The following is a 7,096-nucleotide window of genomic DNA, read 5'->3' as shown; positions in this document are numbered from 1 at the left end:
CGTTGTCTTGGTGAAGCAGCCAGCATAATCAAAGACCCACTGACTCGGGGCATTCTCTCTTCTCTCCACTTCTATCGAGTAGGATACAGGACTCTGAGGGCACGTACCACCAAAGTTCAGGACAGCTTCTACCCCACCGTGATAAGTCTATTGAACGGTTCCCTTGTACGATGAGATGGACTTTGACGTCACGCTCTACCTTGTTGTGATCTTGCACCTTATTGCACTGCACTTTCTCTGCATCTGTGACACTTTACTTTGTAGTGTTATTGTGTTTACCTGTACTACTTCAATGCACTCTGTAGTAACTCAATGTAACTGCACTGTGTAATGAATTGACCTGTACGATCGGTTTGCAAGACACGTTTTTCACTGTACCTCGGTACAAGTGACAATAATAAACCAATACCATTAGCAACATCGCTGTCCATAAATTAGTGTTTGGATAATAAACTGTGGCCACAAAAAGAAAAGCCAAAGTCAAATAATACACAAGAACTAACCTTGAGAGAATAACTCAGATTATTATTCTGTTTCTTTTTCCGACTATGGCTGTGAGGTGATTATTTGTCCTGGACACACATGAGATCTTCCAGCGTCAACATGACAACAGACCAAGGGCTGTCCCCAGAAGGAATGTCTCAGCGACAGCGCTGCGCTCCGATAGTACAGCCTATCGGTCAGTGCAGCACTCTCGCAGCCATACCACACCCCCCGACAGTGCAGTATCACCCCAGAACCATCTCGCCGACACTGCAGTACTCCCCTATCGCGCACCCTACAGCTGCACAGATCCCATCAGTTCTGACACTGCAGGATTGCCCCAGGAGTGGAATTTTGACGCTGAGCTCTGCCTCCGGACAGACCTTCCGACACTGCTTCTGCATTCGTCCAATGGAAAATTGTAACAAAATATAAAACATGCTGATTTTCAGAAAAGGAAATATCTGTGTAATCCTTTCATCGAATATTCGAAGATATTAAACTGTTTTTTTCTGTCAATAAAAGATACCATAGAAAACTGGTTCCAAATCCTTTCGGAGATTTTAGAAACATAGAGACATAGAAAAAAAAACTACAGCACAATTCAGGCCTTTCAGCCCACAAAGCTGTGCAGCGCATGTCCCTGCCCTAGAAATTACCCGGATTTCCCATAGCCCTCGATTTTTCTCAGCTCCATGTACCTATCCAACAGTCTCTATCCGCCTCCACCACCGTTGTCAGCAGCCCATTCCATGCACTCATCACACTTACCCCTGACATCTCCTCTATACCTACTCCCCAGCACAATAAACCTATGTCCTCTTGTGGCCACCATTTCAGCCCTGGGGAAAAGTCTCTGTCTATCTACCCGATCAATACCTCTCATCATCTTATATACCTCTATTTTCTTTAACTTTTAATACTCACCATGTCACGGTCTCATCCATAGGACATCACAGATGCTGGATTGGAATTCCGGGTCGATGGAGTCCCTTCCATGGTACACAGACGAGGAAATACTCTTCGGAACCGCCCCCTTTTGACGATTCCCCACAACTCCCGGCATCAGCTTCCCATCCTCACTCCCTCCACGGTGATGGACGCTCACTTTGTTGAATCCAGCCTGAGCTGTTGGTTTCCGAACGAAGCCAAGGACCTAATGGATGAGGACAAGCTGAATGCCCAACATCTCCCACCATACCTTCTCAAAGGAAAATGCTTTACAAACCTTTGTGTTTTGCCTCATTTGGCCCAGGGAGCTGGGCCAGTTCCATTTTCATTCTCGAAAATGCTGCCATTGTTCTGCGGGCCAGGCGGAGGCTTTCATCGGTTTTCCGAAGGGAGACAAATAATGACGTGAAGGTGTAGCGAACGCAGAATATGCTGGAACTTTAGGTCCTTCCTTCCACAGAAGCAGCCTGATATGCTGAGTGTTTCCACATTTTCTGTTTCTTTTTTATATGTTCAGCATCCGCGAGATTTTCAATAAGAAGATGTTACTTTTCCGACATAACGAGAACCATCACCATTTCATTGCTGAACTTGGCCAAAGATGAGAAATAACTGAGCATCTGCCAGTTGTCCGTCAAACACATGTCCAGCAAAGCTGAACGTGCGCTGAATTCCGGTAAGAACCACTGAGCAAACTCGCCACAGACACCGTGATGAAAAAATCCGGCATATCATTTGTAACCCCGACGTGATTCGAACACCCATAATTCTGATCTGGAGTCAGACGCGCAACCGTTGCGCCAGGATGTCTGACAGAAGTCTTTATGTCACGGAAGAAATCTTGATGATCCGCCGAAGTTGGAGATATGGACCAGCAGAGAGCATTGATAATTGCTCAACATTCCCGCTCCGTTCCGCAGCCTCCGCCGGCGGAGAGCTGCCATTCGCTGCCTGAGCCTTGCCTGGGGGTCGCTTTTTCTTCATTAACCCAGTTCAACCCCATACGGTGGACACAGAGTCTCCTGACATCCTGTCTCATTTTCCTCTTCGTTGGATTCTTTGAGTGGAATTTAAATCAACGCCCCTCGCCTCCGCTCCACGTGCTCTGTGCTTTATTTACCCTGATACTCGGGGATCTAGTTTACTGTGCGGCTGTTCTTTATATATCCCGGGCCCGGCTTCCAGAACTTCAGCCGCCGACCTCCTGTATTTAACCTGACTCCCATCTCGTGCTGAGAACATACCTTGTGTGTGGCTCTGCTCTGATCCGCTCCCGCATGGCACCGTCAGCACCAGCGCCGGATTCGGTGGCGCGGTGGTGAACACCTTCAACAGAAATTGACTGTCAGAATCCGTGTAAACACGTTAGCACATTGCCCCAGATTCTGCTTCCTCGCCCAACTGACCGATTTACTCCATTTACGTCCTGTAATTTCCTGGTCAACGTCCTGTTGGTTTCTCTGTTCCGCGTTAACTGGTGTTCCGCTGCTCATGAGCTTGAGTAGTGCAGCGGTTATCACGTCTGCCTCATAAGCTAAAGGTCCCCAATTCGACCATGGGTAGGAATATTATCTTGGCTCCTGCTCCAGCTTTTTTCAGGGGAGTGCGTTTTCCGTCCTTTCCCATTCACCTTGACAATTGTTGCCCGAAGGTCTTGCTGCAAAAGCATGGAATACTCTTGCAGTTTGCAGTCATCCGATCAAACTTCTGTGCCTACCGGCGGCCGGATGAAGGACAGGACCAGTTTAATACCGAGAATCTGGCACGAAACAAAATCGCCTCCATCGCGTTCTCGCTGTGTCTGAATCTCTTGCCAATTCTTCTCACCAGTCAACTCCTCGTCGGTCTGTCTCCCTCTCCGTTTCTTTCTCTCTCTATCTCCCTCCCAAGTAGACACAATTATTGTTGATTTCTCTGTCTTTCTGTTGCTTCGTTGCCTTTCAGATTTAAAACTCCGTCTCTCTCACACAGAAAGGACTGTCAAATGTGTGGTGGAGTTAAAACCCCTGTCCTTGGTTCATCGGGAGGCACTTTCAATTGCGGCGGGATTACTATGAAGGTTTGGGTCAGCTGAACTCTTCCAATGGATTCAATCTTTTTATTGATAGCGGGAACGATTTTCTTTTCGATATTTCAGCCGTTGGTCTCGTGCGCCAAAACCAAGCAGTTATCTGGGAGAGTGTGATTAACATTGAGCTGTTTGGACCTGTTGCCGCGGGCCATGAGAAGCAGCAAGTAGAGTTTCTGTAGTGTAGTGGTTATCACGTTCGCCTAACACGCGAAAGGTCCCTGGTTCGTAAACCAGGCAGAAACATTCTGACATACTTTTGTTTGACTCAAGTAACAGTAAATAAATGCAGCTGTTGCTCCAACCACAACCCAGTGCAGTCCCTCACCACTTGCCCGCCGTTTTACTGCATGCATCCTGATACATTATCGTATCCCACATTAACCAGAATATGCGAACGCCGTTGCCTTCGATCTGCCGCCCCCATTGTTCTCGGCGTACTCACCTGAATGGCAACGGTTCACATTGGGCGTTGAACCTTGTATCGGGAACCGTTGCAACCCCGATAGGAAGTTGCAGTGAATAGTCTTCATGTGCTCCGTGTCCTTCGACTTTCTGACTTGCTTTCAGTGAGACTTTATCAGAGGAATGGTCTCTCCGGAGATGCTGCTGTCGTGCTGAAATTGCAACAAGTTCCGTACAGAATGTTCTCTTTACCTCATGGCGGTTTCTTGATGTAACGGCCTCAAGGCAGCCTCAACAGCACAACCTCCTGTTCCCCGCTCATTCTATGACTCGCTCTATGTTTTGATCCAGACGGAACTTTGAAGAGCAAAATGCTTTTTGTGCCGCGGCCGTTCCTACAACTACTGGGAATCACGTGGTCCATGTCTATCTTCATTTGTTCCCGTTGAGCACTTCCACTGTTGTCGTGTCGGGAATGAAGAGAAGTGAGGAGAGTGATGGGAGACGGTCTACAGGTTGATCTGTGAGCAGTGACCTCCGAGACACGGCCGGACTATCCGAGAGGTGTGGAAAGTCATCCTGAAGAGACAGGTGGGATCTAGAGTGACGCGGATCTTTGCATTTTCCTGCCTTATTTACACATCACTGTGTACATTCCCCTGCTGAACGACGGTTGGATGATCGGCCAGTGTTTACTGCTTGGACATCAGCCGTCGTATTTCATGGACATGCAGAAGCCCCCTGTCAGTGGTAGTGTATTGAGGACGGAAGCCCCGTCTTTCTGTGACACTTGCCGTGATTTCTGCAGTGTAAGGAGTGTCAGGTCCGCTTCACACGCGGAATATACCTCCTTTGATATTTCGTATAAATAGTATTCCAGCTTTGGCTCCGGGCTGTGAGGACAGTGCAATTCCAGTCGTTTCCATAAAGCTTTGCAACAGCTGCTCAATATCCTTGGTGAAAACGTCAACAATATTATTGCAGTTTGAAAGGAGCTGATCCCGCTCATATTCTCAGGCCGGGGGAAGGAGTGTCACAAGGGACGGGGACGAACGACTCAGATCCGGATTTCACTCGGATATCCCCGTATATCTGTGGCTGTAACTGCGGATCTTTCGCCATGCCCATGTCTCTGTAGAAGGATCCTCTCAAGAGTCAATATGGGTGGAAGTCAGGAACAAGAAAGGAGCAGTTACTCTACTGGGAGTATTCTATAGAGCTCCCAGCAGCAGTAAAGATAATGAGGAGCAGATTGGGAGGCAGATTTTGGAAAGATGCGAAAATAACAGGGTTATGATAGTGGGAGACTGCAACTTCCTAAATATTAATTGGAACCTGCTTAATGCCAAAAGTTTAGGCGGGTCGGTTTATTAAGTGTGTCCATGACGGATTCCTGTCACAGTATGTTCACAGGCCGACTAGGGGGAATGCCATATTGAATCTAGTTCTAGGTAATGAACCGGGTCAGGTGACAGATCTATCGGTGGGTGAGCATTTGGCGGACAGCGACCAGTGCTCCATAACTTTTAGCATTGTCATGAACAGGGTTAGGAGCAAAGAGGACTGGAAAATATTTAATTGGGGAAAGGTGAATTATGAGACTATAATGCGAGAACTTGGGAGTGTAAATTGGGATGAAATCTTTGAAGGGAAATGTACTATGGAGATGTGGTCGATGATCAGGGATCTCATGCTAGATGTTAGGGTGAAGGAACCATGGGTGACAAGGGAGGTGGAACAACTAGTTAGGAAGAAGAAGGCAGCATTGTAAGTAGCAAGGATAAGACAGGGCTCGTGAGGAATATAGGGTAGCAAGGAAGGAACTTAAGAAGGGGCTGAGGAGAGCGAGAAGGGAACATGAAAAGGCTTTGGCGAAGAGGGTTAAGGAGAATCCCAAGGCTTTTTTCTCGCATGTGAAGAGCAGAAGGATTGCGAGAGTAAAGGTAGGTCCGATCAATAAGAAAGGTGGGAGGATGTGCCTGGAAGCTGTGGGTGAAGTTCTCAATGAATACTTCTCTTCAGTAAACACCAAGGAGAGGGGTCTTGTTGACGTTGAGGTCAGTGTTGGTAAGGGTAATGTTCTAGAGTATGTAGGTATCCAGAGAGAGGTTGTGTTGGAGCTGTTAGAAAATACTAGGACAGATAAATTTCCCGGGGCATGAAGGAATATTCCCCAGGCTGCTTCGTTAACTCAGAGAGGAGATTGCTGAATCGTTGGCAAGGATCTTTGTCCTCGTTGTCCACGAAGATGGTACCAGATGATTGGAGGTTGGCGAAAGTTGTCCCTTTATTCAAAAAAAATAGTAGGTATAGTCCAGGGATTTACAGATCAGTGAGCCTTACCTCTGGTGGGTAAGCTGTCAGAATGTATTGTAAGAGATAGGATATATGAGCATTTAGAGAATCATGGACTGATTAGGGACAGCCAGCATGCCTCACAAGCCTGAGAGGGTTCTTTGAGGAGGTGACCAGGAAGATTGATGAGGGTAGTGCAGTAGATGTGGTGTACATGGATTTTAGTAAGGCGTTTGACAAGGTTCCGCTTGGTAGACTTCTTCAGAAGGTCAGAGGTCAAGGAATCCAGGGAGGCTTGGCCGTGTGGATTCAGAATTGGCTTGCCTGTAGAAAGCAGAGGGTTGTGGTGGAGGGAGTGCATTCGGATTGGAGAGCTGTGACTCGTGGTATTCCACAGGGATCGGTTCTGGGACCTCGACTTTTTTTGTTATTTATTGATTAGTTAGATGAGAGGGTGGAAGGGTGGGTTATCAAGTATGCAGATGACACGAAGAGTGGGGTGTTGTGGATAGTGTGGAGGGCTGTCTAAGCTTACAGAGGGATATTGATAGGATGTACAGCTGGGCTGACAAGTGGCAGATGGCGATCAATCCGGAGAAGTGTGAGTTGGTACACTTTGTAAGGACAAACTCGGGAATACAAAGTTAATGGCAGGATTATGGGCAGTGTAGAGGAGCAGATGGATCTGGATGTTCATATCCACAGATCGCTGAAAGGTGCCACACAGGTGGGTAGGGTAGTTAAGAAATCTTGTGGGATGTTAGCTTTCATAAGTCGTGGGATCGAGTTCAAGAGCCGCGAAGTAATGATATAGCTCTACAAAACTCTGATTAGACCACATTCAGAGTAATGCGGCCATTTCTGGTCGCCTCATTATCGGAAGAATGTGGAGGC

At 47.4% G+C, this 7,096-nt stretch overlaps 1 non-coding gene across 1 annotated transcript; it reads left to right on the top strand.

The window, feature by feature from the left end:
* The first annotated feature begins 3,674 nt into the window (after positions 1–3,674).
* Positions 3,675–3,748, top strand: trnav-aac (transfer RNA valine (anticodon AAC)). The gene has a single exon. It is a non-coding gene; the product is annotated as a tRNA-Val (tRNA).
* Positions 3,749–7,096: the final 3,348 nt, after the last annotated feature.

The sequence above is a fragment of the Pristis pectinata genome, chromosome 17 (assembly GCF_009764475.1).
Source record: "Pristis pectinata isolate sPriPec2 chromosome 17, sPriPec2.1.pri, whole genome shotgun sequence".
NCBI classification, from domain to species: domain Eukaryota; kingdom Metazoa; phylum Chordata; class Chondrichthyes; order Rhinopristiformes; family Pristidae; genus Pristis; species Pristis pectinata.
This window is presented reverse-complemented; position numbering and strand designations above follow the sequence as displayed.